This window comes from Lygodium microphyllum, chromosome 26 (assembly GCF_053477565.2).
Source record: "Lygodium microphyllum isolate KBCC chromosome 26, Lygodium_microphyllum_v1.1.10, whole genome shotgun sequence".
NCBI lineage: Eukaryota > Viridiplantae > Streptophyta > Polypodiopsida > Schizaeales > Lygodiaceae > Lygodium > Lygodium microphyllum.
Window position 1 is genome coordinate 5,080,549 of NC_141160.1, and position 23,807 is coordinate 5,104,355.

The 23,807-nt window shown below is 39.8% G+C and overlaps 1 long non-coding RNA gene across 2 annotated transcripts; it reads right to left on the reverse strand.

Moving 5' to 3' along the window:
• Positions 1 to 14,506: 14,506 nt before the first annotated feature.
• Positions 14,507 to 23,545, reverse strand: LOC148012962 (uncharacterized). Of its 2 annotated transcripts, XR_015688790.1 has the most exons (3): positions 23,249 to 23,545; positions 17,325 to 22,439; positions 14,507 to 17,089 (listed from the first exon to the last, which is right to left on the reverse strand). It is a non-coding gene; the product is annotated as an uncharacterized LOC148012962 (long non-coding RNA). The 2 variants fall into 2 exon arrangements; XR_015688789.1 differs by lacking the exon at positions 14,507 to 17,089 and having other exon boundaries at positions 22,183 to 22,439; positions 23,249 to 23,529.
• Between the last annotated feature and the right edge of the window lie 262 nt (positions 23,546 to 23,807).

The window sequence follows — 23,807 nt, forward strand, 5'->3', positions numbered from 1 at the left end:
CGTTGTAGTCCAACTAGTCCTAACCCAATATTACTCCTCAAAGGGAGTCCCTTCCACATAGCCAAAAGGCTCGAATCACATACACATGGGGTTCCTCCTATGGCTGAATGCCGTCAACCCTCTGCGACTCTCCTACACCTTGGGGATTGGCCCCTCGATGCGTCGCTCAACATCTAAACATTTCGCACAAAAGTCGCTCAAGGTACCAAATAAGCGTGTCCAGGAATGTACCATTGTCCTTACTTCTCTTTCCCCTTTGGGACCCGCGTCTACCTACAGCATGGGTACCTCACTGCCTCTCATCGTAGGTCATGTCCTAATAAACCAATTGCAATGCATGTCCAGGAGCTGGTCCCTGATATTTTCTAAATTCTTTTCATGCTCTATGCATTTGGTGGATGCCTAGTGCTCAAACATTTAGCAAAACAGTATCGTGCACAAGTGCAAAAACATTCTTTTAATGGTTTCCAACTACCGTTCGTGCTTCATTGCATGGGCTTAGCACCGAGGTGATCCTCGTGCTACTAAGCTCTTAATTTTAATTATCATCCGTCCTAAATGCTATGCACAGAAATCAGCAACTTTCCCATCATCTCACACGGCATTTAGACATATTTCAACTCCTCTACCCTTCCCTATTTAAATATTGCATCGTTGGATAGGTTTATGAGGCATTTTACCATCATTTTATGTGAAAAAACCGGAAAAAGATGCACTAGAACAAGAAGGTGGGGTTGAACTGAGGCAAATCCTCATGCTTCAGTCCCCACAAACATTCACAAACTTTGCTCTTATTTATCTTTATTTTTCGAAACCCAAAATGTATTTTTCCCCTATTTTTTAGGGTTTTTCACCATTTTCTTGTATTTTCCCTTATTTTCTTGCATTATTTAATTACTGAAAATTCAAAACAGGTTATGGGCTGTGGCCCTTAGTTCCTTCTTGCAGAAAAATGAAAGTTTAGTTGATGTTCCTATTTACTTCCCCATTTTTATGCCAAAAACCATCATTTTCCCTTCATTTTTCATATTTTACGTGTTTTAGCATGTTAGTTTGAACCACAAGAGGTATATTTTTCTGATTTTTTGATTATGACTAGCAAGAACTCATAGAAAACAGTAGCATGAACAATTTTTATCCCACATGAACAACATTTCATCAATCAAAAGCTATAAAAGCTCAAATTTCCTTTGAAAATTTTAAATTACCGCTTATTTGCGTGTTTCGGGTTTCATGTCCATGGCTGCAAATCTGGAAATCAGTAGCACTTCATGTCCAGCACAATCACAAATCACCATTTCCAGCCCGTGGAGCAATCCGATCCATGCCGGACAAGCCTCCACCATTCTTTCTTCTTCCTCCTTCTTTCCACATGAACTTGCCTTTAGAAGAGAGAGAGGGAGGAGAGAGAAAGACTGATTTTCTCTCTCCCTCTACAGGCCACCATTCCCCGCGTAGATCGAAGCGATATGGAGCGTGGATCGAATGTGGAAGCCCTCTGCCATTGGATTCATGGCTTGCTTGACAGACAAGATCTCCATTTGAGGGGGGGGCGCGTTTTTTTCGGCGGCTGAAAACAGCCGCCGCCCCCCCTCCATCACGTTTTTTTTTTTGAGGGGGGGGGGGGGGGGTGCCAAAGGTCACCCCTCTCTATCCACACCTTTTGATATTTCCAACTTTGGCCCCCTTTTTGGGCACCCCGGACAGTTTTTGGGCTACTTCCTCATACGGACTCCGATTGACGTGCTGTAAATTTCTGGGCGTCCCTCTCACCATCCCGGACAGGCCTGCAGCTCCCACATCATGTCTTGACTGACAGAAAAATTACTAAAAATCCGGATGTGTCACTTAGGCGCTCGTCGATTGCTTATGCTTAAAATCGTCCTAGATCGAGCCGCCGCCTTTGACGATGAATATTTTCCCCTTGATATTCATAATTTTTAGCTATTTTTAAGCACTTCCCGTCATCTAAATTCCGCTCTCATTGGCGACCACGGGATAGGGTGACTCAGCCCGTCAAATCCACGAACATATCTGCACATAAACAACCAAAGAAGCATCAAACTGATACAAAACAATTATATAATAAAACTCAGCACAATGCTCCCCCTCCCCCTGGACAGAACCAAGGCATGACATCCACAAGGAGTAGGCCTAGCATCATCTAATAGAAGATCCAAAGTGAGTCACGAACTAGCTGCTCCAACACAGCCAAACTAAAAAGAACCTATCAAAGAGGTTGCCCTAAGTGGTAGTCTGCACTACTTACCGACTAAAGACAACACAACTAGGAGCTCCTACAAGGCGAGGACTCCTATAGCCTGATCAAAGAGTATTTTCTTTCAGTACATTTCTTCTTTTAGGGTTTTTATTGGATGAACATACTTGGGCATGTAAAAAGGAGGGAGCTGACCGTAGTGACCCAAGGAGAACAGGGCATCGGCCTCAGGACTTGTCTCGACACCCAAGAACCTACCAAGCCCTCGCAAGGCGACGCTTAATCCTTTTCTAACGCTCACTTTTATTTTCGCTCCAACCTTCCTTGTTTTATTTTTTTTCCAGCAAGAAGCCACCCTTAGGAAGACAAGGCATCGGCCCCGGGTCTGACTCATCCCCAGGAACCTACCAGGCCTTCGCAAGGCAATGATCAACTGCTTATATATTTTCATTTCTTTTCTTTTTCTTGGGATAGGGGTTAGAACCCCTTTTTACATACCTTCGTATTGATATTCATCTTTTAGGATGTACAGAGTTTCTTGGCATCATCATTATTATCTTCTGGCAGGCTTCTCTAACTGCCTCACTACTGACAAGAACTCCTAGAATGGCTGCCTAGCAGGCTAGCAGGACAGGGCCACTAGGACTTCCTTCTAAAATAGGTCTTTCAATGTCTAACAATGTCTTTACAGGAGGCAATGACTACTCCGACCTCCCTCAAACATACTCAGCCTAAACCTGGGACTTCATGCCTTGGTTGCCGGTCCCCAACAAAAATGTATCCCCTCGACAAGTACAAATACACATATAACAGGAAAGAAAGGTACTCGTAAAGGAGAGGTATCACCTGGATTGGCCACAAGAAGCTTCCATCGATGCCGCGACAAAGGCTCCCTCCAAGCTTGCCTTCAAACCTGTCTAGCACAGCACTTAAAACAAAAACCCAATTAAACGCACCTGCACTAGACAGGCAAATGGCCCTCTTGGCCTAATGAAACCAGACATGACTTTGCTACAAAACTGAATCGGCCCTCTTGGCCTAATGAAATCAAACAATACTACGCATAACATCCTCCTGGAAACAACCATGATAGACATCAAAGCATACCATTCCCAGGGGAACAGGGCTTGTAGCCCTAAACTAAGTGCATTAAATTATGACCTATCCCTCCTGCGTATATCGCAAGAGGTGTTCGCATCACATGTCGTCTAATCAGTCTATGGGTCCAAGATAATAAAGGCAGATGAGTCTCGCTTACCCTCTGCATCACCCAAATCAACTATCGTCTGCCAAAGAGGGCATGTTCAGAAAGCATACCCCACAAGCGACCAGGTCCTGTCTCAGCATCAATAGATATATCGGGACAAGGGCCACAATTAAAGAAGAGGTCTTCTTCATACGCGAAATTAGCCAAAGAATCGGCAAACTGATTCCAGTTCTGTGGAATCAGTTGAAAAGACACTCTATCGAATTTGTCTAGCAGGGCTATGGCAGTATGATGGTACATGCAAAGGATGGGGTTCCGTACCATGTACGTCCCATTGAGTTGATTTAAAACCAACTGAGAGTCCCCTTTCACCAATAACTGGCGGATACCACCCTTCTTTGCAATATTCAAACCCATAATCAGGGCTTTGTATTCTGCCATATTATTGGTAAAATTCACCCCGAGATAAGCAGCTAACTTCATAACAATGCGTCGGCGGGGGTCTCGGATGACAACTCCTATACTCCCTTTTTTGCATGCACCCCTGGACACCCCATCAAAGTACAAGGTGTACGTCCATAAAGGGTTTACATATCCCGCCATCCGGAACTCTACTCGTAATTATGGTAATCGAAATTCAGCATATTCAACGGGTGGACTGTAGGCTCCATCCCTCCATCGTCATTGAATTCAATAGGGATGCTCGTCAAAATTTGTAGGCAGTGATGGTAGAAGACCTTGATCTCCCAAATAAATGTCCCGCCTTCTTGCTCAGTCACCTGGTATCCTTTGCTCCACCAAATGAGCTTTCCCTGATGATACCTCTATTCTAAATATGGGTGTTCTAAATAAGGGATCAGACGACCCATCAACCTCTATCACGATTTCCTTGCAGATGTTTGATCAATCTCGCCTAGACCTATAAGGCAGTCATAGCATTAGTGCAATTAGAAGAAATAAGGATTAATCTTATTAAGATTAACCTTATTTTTAAATTCTATCCCCTCAAAGTCAGCTAACAACACTATGGATTTATTATTTCCTATTCTAATGATCCTATAGGGCCCATCCCATTTGGGCTCTAGCTTGCCTGGAAATAATTCTCGTCGTGCGTCATAATACAGAACAAGCTGTCCTTTCTTGAAGGTGTATTTCTTGGATTTGAGGTCATGTAGCTGCTTCATTCGGTGCTTCGCCACTTCTTGGTGCAATAAGCTCTGCAACTTAAGCTCATCTAAATGTGCTAGTGTCGTCAAGCGCTCAAAAAGTGCGTCTTCATCGCTCAAAGAATGATTGATGGCAAACCGAATAGTCGGCAGCTCAATTTCTAAAGGCAAGACACACTCCTCCCCATATACTAACTTGAACGGGGTATGGCCAGTGGCTCGTTTGAAGGTCGTATTATAAGCCCACACTGCCACGTATAACTTTTTATCCCAATCCCGTTTCTTTTCCGACACAATTTTGGACAGGATGCCCACAAGCTGCTTGTTGGTACTTTCAACTTGCCCATTGGCTTGCGGATTATATGGTGTTGTCTTGTTATGCTTAATTTGCCACATCTATGTCAAACCTTTAATCACCTTATTCAGGAAATGAGTTCCGCGGTCCGACACTAATTCTTTCGGCGGACCAAACTGGCATATTATCTGCTCTAAAAGGAAACTAGCAATTTCTTTAGCATCATCTTTCCTTGTTGCACGTGCTTCTGACCACTTTGTGAAGTAATCAGTTGCTACAATGATGTACCTCTTTTGTGTAGTCGACGACAGAGTAATAGGACCCACAAAGTCTATTCCCCACTTCTGATCGAATGGAAGTATCGCCATAATAGGGGTGAGTGGTCATTTCCTATTCTCTCGACTGTCATGTCATTGGCAAATATCGAATCTCTTAACATACGCAAACACATCCTGGAAGATGGCAGGCCACCAATAACCTGCTCTTAAAGCCTTTTGTGCTGTAAGCCGTCCAGCAAAATGGCCACCGCAAGCAGAATCATGGCACTCTTCCAAAATGAATGGCACCTCGTCAGACATCACACACCGGCAATAGATATCATCAACCCCCTGCCGATATAATGTACGTGCGATCAAAGCAAACTTTAACGCTTGCTGCTTAATTTTCCTTCTCTCAGCTTTAGATAGTTGAGATCCTGCCTCTCCCGTTGATAAATAATGTGTTATTGCAGCATACCAGGAGGGAATAGATGCCGTCTCTATTTTAAACAACAACTCCATGTCACTACCTTCAGTCACAGATTCTTTCGGCTCCCCAAAGTCCACAAGACATTCCACGATGCCTTGCAACCTTGGTGGCTTACTCCTGATTTCGTAATCAAATTCCTGCAAAGTGATCAACCACTTTGCTAGACGATCGGGCGGTTGTAGCTTATTCATCAATAATCGAAGCCCCTCCGCCTTCGTATAAAGCACGACTTTCTCATAGAGAATATAATGCCTGAATTTCTTGGTCCCAAAGACCATCGCTAGACACAATTTCTCCATGTAAGTATAATTGATTTCGGATACCCCTAGCTTCGGACTAGCAAAAGCAATCGGGTGGTACCACTTCTCTTCCCAAATTTGGGCTAAACAGCAGAGCTAATACTATACATCGTGGCTGCTGAAAATATATAAAACACCTCACCTCTTTTAGGTGCTTTTAAAACGGGTGCTCTTGCTAGCTCTTGTTTCACATCCTCGAATGCTACCTTACAAGGGTCACCCCATACAAATGAACAGCTAAAGGACAATAAATTTGTAAGCGGCAACGTTCTTTCTGCTAAGGCGTTGATGAATCTACGATAGTAACCAACCGAAGACAGAAAGCTATGAACCTCTTTTGGAGTGCGTGGTGGACCCATGGCAACTATAACTTTGACCTTCTCGGGGTCGCAATTCCTACCGAACTGACCACATGACCCAGCAATAGTCCATAAGGTACTCCAAAAACACACTTTCGTGGGTTTAGGGCGATGCAAAATTGTCTACAGCGCTCAAAGCATTTTCTTAGAATGATCAACTACCTTTCTCTCACGGTGGCAGCCCCTAAGTCATCAATAAACACCTTCAACTCTTCAGGGGATATGTCATCGAATGTCTTATCTGCTGTTCGTTGCCATGAACCAGGCGCATTGCATAAACCAAAGGCCATCACATGGTACGCAAAAGTACCAAATACAGTGATAAAAGTTATTTTCAACTTGTCCTCTTCTGCAATTGCCATTTGGTTGTATCCTGCAAAGCAATCCATGAACGAATATATCTCCCTACCCGCTAATTGATCCAAAATCTGGTCAATAAATGGCAACGGGTAGTAGTCCTTAACTGTCTGCTTATTCAGCTCCCTAAAGTCTACACATAATCGGATTTGATTATTCTTTTTCTTTCTAATCACAACTGGCGAACACCATTCCGTGTATTGCACAAGAAAAATCAAACCCGCGTTTCGTAGCTTTTGTAACTCTTCAAACAGGCCGTCCCTCAGTTCAAAAGGCATACGCCTTACTTTCTGCCGTACAGGACGAATGCCCTCTTTCAACGGAATTGTATGAACAGCAAGACTAGGAGGGATGCCTCTCAACTCATCATAACTCCAGGCAAAGATATCACGGAATTCCTGGATCAAGGCCACATAGTCCTCCCTTTCTGCTGAGCTGAGCATAGAATCTAATTTGATTGGCCGCGAATCATCAGGCGTACCAAGGTCTAGCTCGATAACATCTGCATCTCTTATACGCTCTTGGCCCTCTATCGGCTCATTCAAAGTGATTTGATAGATGTCTTCCATGGTGGATCCCTCTTTGGACTCATCACTCGATGATGTCTCACTGGCAGATAAATCTTCTAATGTCTCCAATTCTATAGAAGATAGAGGAGCTCTCTCACTCTGCGGGGACTCAGGATAAGCATCAACCACCACACGCTGGGCACCCCTGCCGAATATTAGTCGACCAGTGGGTATATCTACTTGGCAGCCCGCTTGCAAGATCCAAGGTCGTCCGAGTAATACTTGGTAACTTGGACGGCCTGCAAAACGAATCACCCTAAAGTCCAACAGGCATTCAACATTTGCAACAGTGACATGGACCTTAGTAATGCAGCCTTCCGGCTGTCTCAAACTATCATCTGCCATTCTGAGAATTGTGGAGGTATCTTTCTGGATCACAAGACCCAACCTTTCCATCAGTTCAGAACTCATAATGTTAACAGATGAACCCGTGTTGACAATAGCATAATCTACTAATATCCCATCGACATAGGCTGCAACCCTTGGGCAATGCTTCTCAGCATGCTTGAACCAATCATCACCTACTCGCGCAATACCCAAAGGTTCTATGATATACCCGGTACGTAGGATCTTTCTAAATTCCTTGCGTACTCCTGGGGACAGCTTAATAAGCTGTAAGAGATTCACATCCGGCTTGACTTCGCAAAGAGAGCTCGCCAAATCGAATTCATGATAGTTCGATAGAGCTCACTTTTCACGCCAAACCATCAGCTCTTTAGGTCGCTGAACCGGCTTTATTACCTCTTTCTTAACTTTCACCTTCTTCTTTGGTGGTTCCTTATCGGCTTTACTCTCTACGGGCTTCAAAGGTCCCCCTTCCAGGACAGGGTCCAAAACTTGCGTTCCTTTGTTGCCTTGTTTAGGGTTTCCATTGACTGGCTTATCCTTGTCGGCTTCTCTACCCTTTTGACCTCTTGTAAGGACAACTCGCAAATTAGAGGTTTCAGCATCGTTAACGCGTACAGCCTCAATCAAACTAACCCCACTACCACTCGGTATCTCCTCCACTGTAGTCTTTGGTCGTTGAAGTATTTGTTTAGGCCCGTCCTCTCGCTGGGAATCATTTCCTTGGGCACGATGATTAACAGGCCCTGGCTGCCGACTACCGCGCTGGAGGGAACTAATCTTACTCCAGCAAGTAGTTGCTAAATGGCCAGATTTTCCACAAATGTCGCACTTAACATTTGGGTAATTTCTTGGATAGTGCTGCCCGCCACACCATTTGCAACTAAACCTCGAAGGTGCACCCTCCTCTGGGTATCTACTTTCTATCAAATTTTGTTGTTTTTTTAGGAAGTTGACATCAACGGCTATTTTTCGATACTGCTTCGTAATCATATCGGTATAATGTTTCATCATGTCTTTAACCTCGTCAAGAACATTGGAAGCGCTCAACTCATAGCCTTGGTCATTACCATGTCGTTCCATCGGCCTAACAATTCAATTAGGCACAGGTTGTTGAGCCACAGGTATGGTGTTAGAATTGTCCGTCTGGCCTCCACCATTTGGAGCCATTTGACTACCCGTAGGCATCGACATGCTAGGGGGAGCTGGTAATAAAGGGACATTTTGTATCATGTTCCCTCTCCCATTAGGGTTAGCCATTGCTATCCCTTGGCCACTACTGCCATTGGCCATTGCCATATTGTTTCCCAATACTAAACCCATGTTTGAATTGCCTCGAGAAGCATAGGCTGCTTGTAATCGGGATTCCACCTCTTGTGCTTGTGTAATGGCAGTATCTATATCCCCCAAGGGAACACTACTCAACTGCAATTGGATATTAAAGTCCAAACCATGTAGGAAATATTGCAATTGGGCAGCTGCGGGGATAGGAATAGAGGTGTCCAACTTACGGAAAACCTCTTTTATCTTCTTCGCATAAGCACGAATATCCTCGTGTGGTTCTTGGCGGGTCACGTTGAGTACACGCAACCAATATTGCCCACCCCTTTCAGGGGAAAACTCCCTTCGAAAAGCTCCATAAATGAATCAATATTCAATATGGTTCCGGCTTCTAAACCATGATACCATATAGCGGCTCTTCCTTTGAGAGTCATATTGAAGAACATCATAAAATGTCATTCTTCTTGAATCCGACAGTTAAACATCAGCTTTTGAAACTCCCTAATGTGGAGTTCTGCATCTTCCTCAACTAGCCCATTAAAAATGGGTAGCGGGTAACCTAGAGCCGGCAAATCCGTCGTTCCTGCTGGAATTGCAATAGGCTGTGCCATGACAAGGATTGGATTTGCACTAGGAATAGGGGACGGTGGGGTTACACCTCCCGTACTTGACGTGGACTGGCTTATAGAAGGAAGGGGAGCACTAGAGCTTCCACCTTCTCCTAACTTACTACTTGTGGCCCCAAGACCACTAGATCCACTCCCTCGTAAGGTTTCAGCACCGCTACGCTTAGGGGAATATCTCCTAAAAATTTCAGCACATCGCCTAGCTCTTTCGTCTCTTTCTTGCTTTGGATTTCTGCTAGACGATGCTTATCAATAAATAACGGATCAATCTCAGTATCCTTTGGCATAAACTGCTAGTTGGTCCCTAAACAACCAGGATTCGAGAACCGCCACTTTTAAGCGGCTCTCGACAGACGCACCACTGATGGACCTAAAAACGGGCCGGCACTAGCTCATGCACTAGCCGGTCCTCGTCACTACGCACAAGACAACCCCTCGGCCTCGCGGCCAGGAGCGTCTATCAAAATCTCTGTCTTCCTAAACATTGCGTTTGTAATACGTTGTAGTCCAACTAGTCCTAACCCAATATTACTCCTCAGAGGGAGTCCCTTCCACATAGCCAAAAGGCTCGAATCACATACACATGGGGTTCCTCCTATGGCTGAATACCGTCAACCCTCTGCGACTCTCCTACACCTTGGGGATTGGCCCCTCGATGCGTCGCTCAACATCTAAACATTTCGCACAAAAGTCGCTCAAGGTACCAAATAAGCATGTCCAGGAATGTAACATTGTCCTTACTTCTCTTTCCCCTTTGGGACCCGCGTCTACCTACAACATGGGTACCTCACTGCCTCTCATCGTAGGTCATGTCCTAATAAACCAATTGCAATGCATGTCCAGGAGCTGGTCCCTGATATTTTCTAAATTCTTTTCATGCTCTATGCATTTGGTGGATGCCTAGTGCTCAAACATTTAGCAAAACAGTATCGTGCACAAGTGCAAAAACATTCTTTTAATGGTTTCCAACTACCGTTCGTGCTTCGTTGCATGGGCTTAGCACCGAGGTGATCCTCGTGCTATTAAGCTCTTAATTTTAATTATCATCCGTTCTAAATGCTATGCATAGAAATCAGCAACTTTCCCATCATCTCACACGGCATTTAGACGTATTTCAACTCCTCTACCCTTCCCCGTTTAAATATTGCATCGTTGGATAGGTTTATGAGGCATTTTACCATCATTTTATGTGAAAAAACCAGAAAAAGACGCACTAGAACAAGAAGGTGGGGTTGAACTGAGGCAAATCCTCATGCTTCAGTCCCCACAAACATTCACAAACTTTGCTCTTATTTATCCTTATTTTTCGAAACCCAAAATGTATTTTTCCCCTATTTTTTAGGGTTTTTCACCATTTTCTTGTATTTTTCCTTATTTTCCTGCATTATTTAATTACTGAAAATTCAAAACAGGTTATGGGCTGTGGCCCTTAGTTCCTTCTTGCAGAAAAATGAAAGTTTAGTTGATGTTCCTATTTACTTCCCCATTTTTATGCCAAAAACCATCATTTTCCCTTCATTTTTCATATTTTACGTGTTTTAGCATGTTAGTTTGAATCACAAGAGGTATATTTTTCTGATTTTTTGATTATGACCAGCAAGAACTCATAGAAAACAGTAGCATGAACAATTTTTATCCCACATGAACAATATTTCATCAATCAAAAGCTATAGAAGCTCAAATTTCCTTTGAAAATTTTAAATTACCGCTTATTTGCGTGTTTCGGGTTTCATGTCCATGGCTGCAAATCTGGAAATCAGCAGCACTTCATGTCCAGCACAATCACAAATCACCATTTCCAGCCCGTGGAGAAATCCGATCCATGCCGGACAAGCCTCCACCATTCTTTCTTCTTCCTCCTTCTTCCCACATGAACTTGCCTTTAGAAGAGAGAGAGGGAGGAGAGAGAAAGACTGATTTTCTCTCTCCCTCTACAGGCCACCATTCCCCGCGTGGATCGAAGCGATATGGAGCGTGGATCGAATGTGGAAGCCCTCTGCCATTGGATTCATGGCTTGCTTGACAGACAAGATCTCCATTTGAGGGGGAGGGGGGGCGCGTTTTTTTCGGCGACTGAAAACAGCCGCCACCCCCCCTCCATCACGTTTTCTTTTTTTTGAGGGGGGGGTGCCAAAGGTCACCCCCCTCTATCCACACCTTTTGATATTTCCAACTTTGGCCCCCTTTTTGGGCACCCCGGCTAGTTTTTGGGCTACTTCCTCATACGGACTCCGATTGACATGCTGTAAATTTCTGGGCGTCCCTCTCGCCATCCCGGACAGGCCTGCAGCTCCCACATCCTATCCCGACTGACAAAAAAATTACTAAAAATCCGGACGTGTCACATAGGCGCCCGTCGACTGCTTATGCTTAAAATCGTCCTAGATCGAGCCGCCGCCTTTGACGGTGAATATTTTTCCCTTGATATTCATAATTTTTAGCTATTTTTAAGCACTTACCGTCACCTAAATTCCGCTCTCAATATGGCCTATTCACTTTTCCCACTTATGATCCTCTCCATTACTTAGTACAAACTAGTGCTTTTCCTATTTTTTTTGTAGCCCTTGTATCAGAGTAGTACTCTGTTTCATCTATCATTTTCTAGTCTTTCAAGTTTGTTTTTTAGGACAAAAACTTTCAGGAAGGGATGGATTGTAGGAAGCTGGGAATAAGGATTTAGTGTAAATAACATTGATATTATGCCATGTCACACTGACATTGGTATAAAAGGAGAGGACATGTAATTTTACACATCTTTTTGACACAATAATACAATTACAGTCTTTGTCTCCCATCTTGCTCACAGCTTCTATGGCTTCCCCTTCTTTCCTGTCTTTCTCTCTCTAAATCTAGTCTTTCAATCTCCTCGTCACTCTTCTCTCTCTTCCTGCAATCTTTCTCTCTCTTCTGTAGTCTTCTCTATCCTCTTTCTCTCTCCCTAGTTCTCTCTCTGACATAATCAATCATTAATTTTTCTAAAGTGTACCTAGGATTTAAATGTCCTAGGAAGATTCACCACCCATTCTAGTTTACTTGGCTCCCGACAAAGGCAACCAAAAATCACCATCCACCCATTGGCCAAGCCATGTTAAGCCAAGTTATCAAGCCAAATCCTAAGAGTAGTTGCACAAGATAGGTGGGATTTATCGTTAATTTCTATGATTTGAATTATCCTTCCAGGTATTTATGACACTCTTTTGTGGTAGTCCAACTAGATAAACCTATTCAGCTCCATTTACATCACCTTTCACATTGACTATTAGTGGGTCTCTAGAATTCTAACCCTAAGCTAATTATGGCTTCTCCCCCATCTTGCACATGTGGTTCCGCATAAGTTTTTTCCTTGCCATAGTTGTTGTGGTTTATCCAGGAATTGTAATTTGTTTAACTTTAGAGAAGTTTGTTTCAAGATATAGATCTTATTGATCTATTAGTGTACTTCTATTTAAATTAATTCTTATTGTTTCTTCCTTCGTCTTTTATACATTAATTCCTTTTTATTTATTCAAAAGCAAAGCATTCAAAGAAATCAATCTAATGTCCAATAAGCTCATAAATCTTAATTTCCCTTTTGGACGTTACCCCTCTATATGAAATAGAGTTCGTCGTTGCACTTTAATGGTTAAATAATTAATTTACTTTAAGTTTCGATAGAGACATCCTTCTTTCTTTTCCTTTAAACTAAACAACAATATAAAAACAATTTCCTTTCTCATTATCGCGTACACATACAAAGTTCATTTTTAAAACCTAGAACTTTCCCCTTGATTAAAAAATTATACTATTGGCCCTCATCTCTTCACCTTACTCAAAAAACCAAGTAATGTTTATATAAATAAAATATGAAATTTGAACATTGATGCTGGGGCTTGTCCTCATGCCACCATATTTATTTAATATAAGATCAGGTTTTGCTTATAAGACCTTGCATTTAATTTGTGTGTGTAATTATTTCCATATTGTTTCTCTTTCATAGAAAATAAATGAAGTTACATTAATTATAATACTAATAAAATATAGTCAAATAGCCCTCCATACCCTTGTGTCACAAATTGAAGTATGCACATATTTTCATTTAGCATAGAGAGTTGAAAACATGAAGGTTTTATATAAATAAGTCTTTTAAAAATATGTTTCAATTAGTGTCTCTTTCTCGAGAATCTCAAAAAAATAAGAAATTAAGAAATAATATTCTTGACTTCTTTGCAAATCACCATAATTACTTTATAAGTATACATAAGTTTCCACCAATAAAAACCCTTATTTTCACTCAAAATTATTAGTTTTTGAATTTTGAAATATAGTACATCTTATTTAAAAATATTTAAAAAAATTGATAGCATCAAATTTATCAAAAAATATTAAAATAATTAAACATTCATTTTTTCGGTTTAGAAATTTCCAATATTAAATTTAAAGTGGTTTTTAAGTATTTTTTATTCTTTTTTATTTTAAAAAATTAGTTAAGAATCAATAAATTCCAACAAATAATCAAAGTGATAGATAAAGCTTCGATGCCCTATGGAAAAATTTTTAATTAAAAAAAATTAGCCATCATATCATTCATATTTGATAAACAAGGTTTTGCACTTTATTAGAAAACCATGAGTCGTAGTCACGTCTTTGTAGGTCGTGTCTTTTGCAGTCTAGGCAATGGAGATTTGTTAATCAACATTGTCACTCCCCAACCGCTCCAACTTCACCTCCATAATGGCTCTCACTTGCCATTGGGATCCTTTAGCATATGAATTGACTTTTCAAAAAAACTTTCAATTAGGTTGTATCTTAAAGCTTATAAAACTAATGGCTTCTATTTCATCATATGGCAATGAATAAAAATATAATTGTGAATTTGGTGGCGCTTCCATTTTTTCATGGAATGAGGGGAGACATATGGCAATGAAGAGTGAAAAATTTGTCTACTATGCACATAATGTTAGTAATGGTGGGTATTTAGAGGTGGCAGATGGTAATGAGAGAGAGAGAGAGAGAGAGAGAGAGAGAGAGAGAGAGAGAGAGAGAGAGAGAGAGAGAGAGAGAGAGAGAGAGAGAGAGAGAGAGAGAGAGAGAGAGAGAGAGAGAGAGAGAGAGAGAGAGAGAGAGAGAGAGGCATGGCATTGATCAAGAATGATGGTGATGATTTTTTTTTTTGCCCTCTTCAATATTTCCCTTGCTCTTGAAGGTTCTATATCTCTCTCTCTTGGTGTGTTCTAGTTGCACACACACACTCTCTCTCTATCTTCTTAGTGCCTTCTCTTTCCTTCTCTCTTCTCTCGGTAAGAAGTTAGTGATGATTTCCTTTTTAAACTATCTCTATTGGATTCAATGGAGGTAGATAAAACAAGAGATGATGATGATGATGATGGTCTTCTACTCCCCCTCCATGTTGTGCCTAATTTTTCACATTCTTCTCCCTCTCTCTCTCTCTCTTTCTCTCTCAAATTAACTTTCATAGCCAAATATTTCACCCCTTTCCTCCATCCTATGAATGCAAGGGCTTAATTTCATTGCATTTCTTCTTTTTTCCTAAGTTTTGAAACCATCTCCTCAAATCTCTTCATGCTAATTTGGTCATTGTAATTCTTGCCTAATATAAACTCATTTTTTTGTAGCTATTATTTCTACCTTGCTGACATAGCCATCTCCATCTTTGTCAAAGAAGAGGTAAGCATCTACAATTATGTCAAATGTAGTTTTCACTTGTGGCAAGCCAATTCTAGATTCTAATAGAAAAGATTGCAAAAGTTTAAGCAAGTGGCATGATCAATAGGGGTTCGTAATGTCATCATCTTGGGATCTTAGTTATCTAAGCCTCCTTGTTTTAACCCGTGAAAAGCCTGCCAAATTTAATAACCCCCCTGAAACCCTATAATTTGTGACAAGGTCTTCTCTTCTCTAGGTAATAACAATCCCTATGAGAAAATTTTTAAATGGCCATGGCTAAATTTGACCAAGAAAACTTATCAGTTTTTTTACTTATTGCCTAGAGTCAGTCTTGTAGGTCTTTAATAAAAATATACAAAAACAAATATTTTGACCATCCTATTACTATCTTAATGTTGATCTTAATGTTGTCCTATTGTGGTGGTGGTGGGGTATGTTATTGTATCTTTTGTATCTAGTTCATCTCAAAATATTATCTCCAGCATTCCTACAAGCACACACAATCTTGGAGGTGGCAGGAGATAAATGCCACTCAATTTTAAATTCAAGGAATACAATGAATACAAGCTGAATTTCCAATTGAAGGAGGTAGATATAGTAAAAGGAAAAACCTATTGTACTTCTATAGCCCACACACAAATTCTAGAATAATCCACATGATGATACAACTGAAAATGTGATTATTGTTTTTTTCACTTGTACAAAACTTATTTCATGTTCCTTTATAAAGTAGATCAAAGTGTACAAAAAATGTGAATACACAAAATCCACATGATGATTCAATTTAAAAAATATGTTTGTTAATTTTTACATTTATACAAAGCTTCTTTTGTGTTCATCTATAAAGTAGATATAGCTATATAAAAAATGTGAATATACAAAATTTTCCTCCAATCCAAAAGTGTGTCCTACTAAGCACCTCTGAATTTTCAAAGCTAGAGTCCATGTTGGTTCCCACATGCATAGATGCATCCCCATAATCCACTAGTCACATTCCTAAAGTAGACATATAAATATAATACATAAACATCAATGAAAATGCCAAAAAATCACTTTATAAGACTTTCTTTGTGACAACCCCTAAAACTGGACAAAAAAGTAAAAATTTGCAAAATTCCCAAAAAATTTGTTTCTACTTGACATATTGTTACCATATTTTTGAACTAATTTCATGCAGATGTAGTGTCTGTAGTTGTGGTCTTTGGAGGATGGTCTTCACAGTTTGGCAAAGGGATGTTGGTGCAAAAGAGTTCTTATAGGAGAGGAAGGTGGAGCAAAGTCAATCGTCCAAGAACTTAAACCGAGCAATTGTGACAAAGATGATTCCCGAGATTAGGATAAGAAATGTCACACGTGCAGAGAGATATGGCACATCCGTAGTAGGATATGTCCCTACCGTCAATGCTTCCATTGCAATGAGATAGGGCACATCCAAGTAGACTGCCCTCTGACTTAAGTCCTGATTAAGCTAGCAACTAGCTTACTAATAAATGTGCATCATGGCTTGCAAAATTTTGGCAATGCTACCAATAAATATACTAATGTGAATGCCCTTTACTAAGTATAGCTTCACATTAAGAATCACATGTTGTAGTTATATACCTAAAGTCTCTATCTAGGTTTTTTTTTTTAAATCTTAGTTTTATTGATAAAAATCCAAATTCTAACTTTGGATGCCATATAGTACAATGATATTTCCATAGTCAACTACTAAGAGATTTTTATGAACCCTTGAGAGTTACTTTGTCATCAATTCTATAATAAAGTAGTATTTTCTATCTATTATATAGGGATCTATTAAATTCTTTAGTTAGAAAAATAACTTTATAGTAAGGGATTTATAAATATTGCTAAGAAGTAACATGATGGACAAGAAAATTTCACAAAATAGGTTACATAGGGATATATGAAACATGTCTTGAATGCACGTGATGTGTAGGATTTATACATTGTAATCTCTCCAAGCCATTTAGATAATAAGCAAAGTAAGAAAAAAGAAAGTTGGTAAACAATTTAGTCAAAAGGTAAAGTGAATTACACTTCCTAAGTTAATAATAAGTAAAAGTAAAGGCCATTCCTAGGGTACATGAATAAGATCTATTGATGTATTGAAAGTCTATTGAGAAGGTGAGAAGCAACACACATATATACACCAATGAGGACCTTAGAAACTATTTGATCCTCATTTAACCTCTCCAAGGCAGCACAAACCTTGGGAATTTTCTAGTAGGGAAGAACCAATATAAGCCAAAGAGATTTAAGGAAATTGCAAAGTAATGTGTGTTTAAAAACTCTTTCCTTGTTAGAAACGTTGATTTTAAAGAGCAACCAATGTTTAAGAGTTGCACTCAACCCCATGTGATGGGGATAGTTGAGGTGGGAAATGTGTATAAGGAATGGTTGTTTTCTTCAACAATACATAGTACTTGTTTGTTATAATTACAATTATGATAGGGATTAGGCTATCATGTTGATGTGGAAGTAAGCCATAATGTCACCATATCCTACATGAAAGGGCATGTTGATGCTTAAACATAGGGATCATTTATTTCTTATTCTCTTAATGTGTTCTAATGAGGATGATTGACTAAGTGCATTACTATTTATCTAGTAGAAATGCTTTTGGATGGATGTGACTAAAAGATAAACTAGGAATTTGAATGAGATGGAATTACTACCACCACATGTACTCTCCCTTGAATCTTGCCATCATGGCTTCCAACCAATTGGTTATTACTATTTAGACTATAGACCACCATGTAGACAAGAGGTCAAATATATGAGAAAGGTTCCCCCCTATGGCGGTAGGAGAAACATTGGGGAACTCTAGTCATTTAGGTAATACTCATGTGACTCATGTGACAGGTCCTAATAGGGATGAAATCCTTGGTGTGGCCATAATGCATGGTGCCCAACTAGAGGGACTACGATAAGAAGAGAGGGATCATATAGTGAGATTGACTTGATTTAGGATCAAGGTATCCAAGGATGCAATACCAAGAGTAAGGGGAATCTATTTCAAGATGGGTTGAAGTATCCCTTTAGTTTCTGACCATTATTAGTGTGTTATAAAACTTTTGGTTTTCCCCTTTCATTCTTTCTATACTTTCAAGTTGAGTGTCATAGGAACCATGAGGGGGACTTGTGTGACTTGTTTACATAAATATGAAAATTTAGTCTCTCAACTCATATGTAATGTATTTGATAATTAGTTATACGCTACATAGCGAAACATGATAATATCATGTGTATTTTAGAAAGAAAATCAAACTTGAGAGGTGGCTCACTTTTACTTTGTGAATCAAGGGCAATGCTCATAAGTTGACATTGGTGGGAAAGTTTTTTCCTTTGCACTACTTGCTTCATCTATGGAGAGAGATTGTGTACTTGGTAGTATGACATCTTACAAGGGCTACTCTATCTATAACATCCCTTGGTACCCTTGAAACTATGTTATTGCATGAGTGTCCAATGTGGGTCACCTTTCCTTATCTACGAGATTTCCTAGATGGTGAAGTTTCTACCATTGTAGAGTCTTTGGGCAAGCTATCTCATGTTTTGAAAAAACTCACTGGGAGCCATGGAAGTGTAAGGAAAAGCTTGTATGCCATGGGATAAGATAATCTAGCCTCCAAAGATCCTAGAGGCTAGAACTATTTGATGAAAATGGTATTGAAATTTTGGTGGATGGAAAGTTTTCCTCTTATCTTGATGCTTGCTATGGGTGGAAAGAGACATGTCATTTTGCGTTAGACTATCCCAACAAGGTTTGTTAAGAGGAAAACTTGCAACATCAATTTTTGGGGGAGCCACTCCCAAGGTTCTCAATTGTAGGTAAGGAGGTGCCAAACTCTACAATGAGACAACATAAATCATAAAAGGAGGGCATGCAAGTTAAAGAGAATGGTCACTCATAAAATATGGATGGTTCCTTCAAGTCCACAATGCACAAATAGAGACCACTATGTAAGGGGAAAACATAGAAGCAACAATCTCAAAAGAAAGGTGGAAATATTCATGTTGATGTTATAAGAATTGACCTCTTTTCCATGTATGCCCCTAATGTTTCAATCCAAACATTCCTATTGTGGAAGATCCTAGTAAGTACAATTAGGTATGTTATTAGTCTCCTCTTAGTAGATTGAAACATGACGTTTTAGGGGGCATGTAGACAGTTCACATGGTTTTGGCTTTATGATCTATGAAGAGCAGTGCATGTGGAAATGTTGACACAATGCTAATAGCTACAAGATGTCACCTTAATGATGAAGGGTGATAAAATTCCATATCCATAGCACAATAGGAGCACTAAAAAACACTTAGCAAGTATCCCATTTGAATAGAGTTTGTGCAATCAATTTGGGCGACGGAGGTGTTTGCTAGCTCAAGGCATATGGAAGATTCTATATACTTGTAGAAGTATTAGCATCAGATCAATTCCACATTATGATGGATACAAGAATTGTGTGCATCAATAGATCTAGTAATGGATCCTTCCATTGGCCTAAAATTTTCTCCAAATTTTTATATTGCTCATGCTATTGCTTTAGATTTGAGAAGGGAATTTTCTACTCCTAGAATATTTTGGAATTATATTCTTTGAAATCTTGCTCTAGCTCCTACTGATAATATGATATTGCTCCTCCTTCAAAGTGTTGAAGATTACATTTAAAAGCGGGAGTAATACCATGCTTAATGCATAAAAAGTCAATTAAAAGTCCAATGGGACATTGTAGTGGATGCACCAAATCAAGCTCTCTTCAATGTCTTGAAGGCTTAAAGTAAAAAAGAAACCATCAAAATGTGCAATGTGCCTGCCCCTATCTGACATAGGGGAGAGGATGTTACATAGTCTCTCAAACACCTATCCTTAGTAGCACTATCTGGACCCCTTAGGATTGACAGCCTTATTTGGTCAAATGCCTTTTGAATCTACCTCATAGTAGAATGTATGGCCTTGATCCACTAGGATAAACCTGAGGGACCTAGGGGACCTGACAATATTTATCAACAATATAGTACACGACCATGAATGATTACTTTGCAATCAATTGAGGCTAAGAGTGAGGTATCACAGGACTTGGTTTTAAAGAGAGTGAGAAAAAAGGAGATCCATGCTTGACCCCTCTGCCCATAAGGCATAATATGGACGTTGATCCCCTAAAATAGTGCTAGTCAAGCTTTACAACACAATAGTCAATGCTTGGCCCTATTCCTATTTCCTTCTTTATGAAAGCACATGACTAGTCGACTCCACCCATCCATTAGACATCATTATCTTGACAATCATTCATCCACTTTTCATGCACACACCCAACATGCATGTTTAATTATCTTATTTAAGGTTCTATTACATTGTGGGACACATAAAAATAGTTTCTTTAATTATCTCATCACATGGGGTTTATTGAATGCCTTTACATCTTGTACATGGAAACGATAAGAACAATTTGAAACAAGCATATTACTCTAGAAAAAATTGATTGGCATTCTAGCTCTTGTTGGGCTATTCCTTAGATTGTATCACAAAATTTCAATTACTCACAAGAAGATGCCTCAAGTCTAAGAAACTTTTATTGTGAGCCAAATTTCATATAGCTTTCGAAGTCTCTATTGAAAAATTTGTAGATTTATATTTGGTCAACAATAATATAAAGCCAAATATCATGAAGTTTCATAGTCTACTTCCAATTAAAAGCATGATTTTTTTCTTAATGGCTTGGGTTGGAATAAACATGTCACATATCAAAGCCAAATGCATGAGGTATAAAAGATACATCCCAATCACTTGAGAAGGATTGAAGAAGATGGCTAGCACATGCTTGCTAAAAAGGACTATATGGGAAGATTGTCCATTCAACCTAAGTACAACAAGAACCATTAAAAGATTCATAGAATATGATGTCTACTTTAAAACCATCCCATAACCCTTGATAAAGATTAGTAATAATAACATTAGGTCAACTTCAAAGTCACAATTTCTCTTTTAAGAAGAATAATATTGCCACCTAATGGAAGAACCTTGCAATGATATCACATCATAGGCTAATCACATAATTGAAGCCACATCTTTGATGCACTCTTCAAAGGCAAGATGAGACATAAAGTTTTAGTGGCCTTCATTTCACATTCAGATGCATGATTAGAATATTTGCTATAGTGTTTTGGTGCTCAATGTTTTAAGAGATTTCAAGCAATAATTTGAACCCCTTAAATACAATGTAGACTTTGTCGCTAACCAAGAGGGAAAATTCACATTCAAGCATATGCAACTTTGGTCCTTTAAATGGAAAGACCTTTTTTAAGGCATTTATTTTCCTATGTTTTGTTGTTGCATTGCTAGTATTTGCATTATGCTTTGGCTAGAAAGATCTAGTGTTCAAGAACATATGTAGAGTTGAAATGTATGTATATACACTCCAAATATGTTCTTTTGCATCTACTATTTCATATTACTACTTTCATGCTTAAAAAATACAAACAAAGCATACAAAACATTTTGTTCAAGATTTTTTTTACCATATATATTTGGGGTGTATGTGTGTGTGCATGTGCACATGAGAGAGAGAGAGAGAGAGAGAGAGAGAGAGAGAGAGAGAGAGAGAGAGAGAGAGAGAGAGAGAGAGAGAGAGAGAGAGAGAGAGAGAGAGAGAGAGAGAGAGAGAGAGAGAGAGAGAGAGTGTGTGTGTGTGTGTGTGTGTGTGTGTGTGTGTGTTTTTTTTGGTGCATTTTGTGAACTTCACCTATACAAATTTTTATGCCATGTCCACTCCATTAACAAGAAACACACAAAGGTATCAAGAAGTATAGTTTATCAACATGTACAATAGTAAGGAGAAGTTAAGAACTAGAATTCTTGTAAACATGGACATAATTTATAAGAAAGCCATGCATGTCTAAAAGAACATATGTCCCTTACAAATGCAAGAAAAACTCATTTCATGTATGTTAACATGTGTTAGAAAACTTTAAATAAGTTGCATGGTATGCTACCTAATGGAAAAGTGAAAGTCAATGTTTAACTCAACAAATACATTCAAGACTATATATATCTAAAGAGATAACTTCTCAAAATATTTAAACTTAGTCAGAGTTGTGTGCATATAATGTTTCTAGCCTTGAGTATAAGGATTTTAGCTTTAGCCTCCAAGGCTTCATATGAGTGCCTTTATTTAATTTGCATAGTTGAAGGCCTTCTACAAGAGGACCATCCCATTACTATATGTAGATTTCCTCTCTACCAAGAATGTCCATGGGGATAGGTAGGTGCTTGTACATACTCTGTATGAGTGTCTGCTTCATAGACCTGAGAAAATAGAATCACACAAGTGGATCACAAATGTGATTGAGTTTTATGCCATATGGAGCTTTTTCATGCCCCATGATTTGCCAATTCAAAAATGAAGTTGGTAAGTGATATGGGAAGTTGCATAAGTGGTGAAAATTTTTCTAGAAGACATGAACCATGCAAAGTTGTGTATCATATTGAGTAGAAGGCAAACTGTTTATACATCAAGTGCTTCGAACTTGGGCCAAACTTTGAAAAGAGAAGCCAAGAATTGACTAGGCTTGCATTTAATGTCTGGTTTTTGCGAAAATCCAAGCCTACCACTCATATATGAGGTGAACTACTTTTGGATTAAAAACTACACGAGTCCAAAACCTAAACTAGCAATATATATTGAATGGCATATATGCTCTTTAATCACACCTTGAAATTGCACATGTACTCCAATCTCATTTTCTAAACAGCCTAGCAGTGAAGTGATAGCCAGAGGTGCTTTGATTTACATGCCAGAAGTTGAAAGATGACATGTGCAAGATCAACTCCAAAGGTTAGAAGTGCCTAGGCGAAACATGACATGTGAAGTGAGATCAAGCGCATGGGTTAGAAGGGCTTAGGAAGCTGCAAAGGCAAAGATTAGATAGAGGCGTTAGAACATGAAGATGAAAAGATTAGATAGAGGCGTTAGGAAGCTGCAAAGGCAAAGATATAGAGGCGTTAGAACATGAAGATCAAAACGCAAATACTGCAAGCGTTAAAAGATGTCGATACTCTTACACACTCTTGAATCAAAGCACACGGGTAGTCCCAAGGGGGAGGGCGAAGCTTACCACGGGAGGAGGCTGATGGTGGTGGTGGTGGTGGGGCGGGGGAGGGTATTCTGGGGCAGCGTTGAGTGAGTAGGACTGATATTCCTGGACATACCCCTCGCTATTGTAAGGGGGAGCTGGATGGTGGTGGTGGTGGTGGTGTGATCCTCCATCCTCACATGAACAAGGGGGAGGAGGCACATGGTGATGGTGGTTGTACTCGTTGAAAGACATTTTCTCAGTGCGTGTATCGCTCTCTCTCTCTCTCTCTCTCTCTCTCTCTCTCTCTCGTAGTCTGATATTGCAACCCACGCGCCACCTCTATATATATATATATAGATATCAATCATCGGCCTGCTCGATCAGTACATTCCCATATTATCTATCTCACACGGCCAACCACGCGTGCTTTACTGATTCCATGATTACTTTTGTAAAAGCTGGGGAATAATATCGACGCGAATTATTCCTTCTCATCATCAAATCACAGTCGTCTAATTCCCTTCGATCACCCTGACGGCGAGACCCTTGACGCCCCAGTTCAGTCGGTACGTCAGCCCTGTCCTATAATCACCAAATT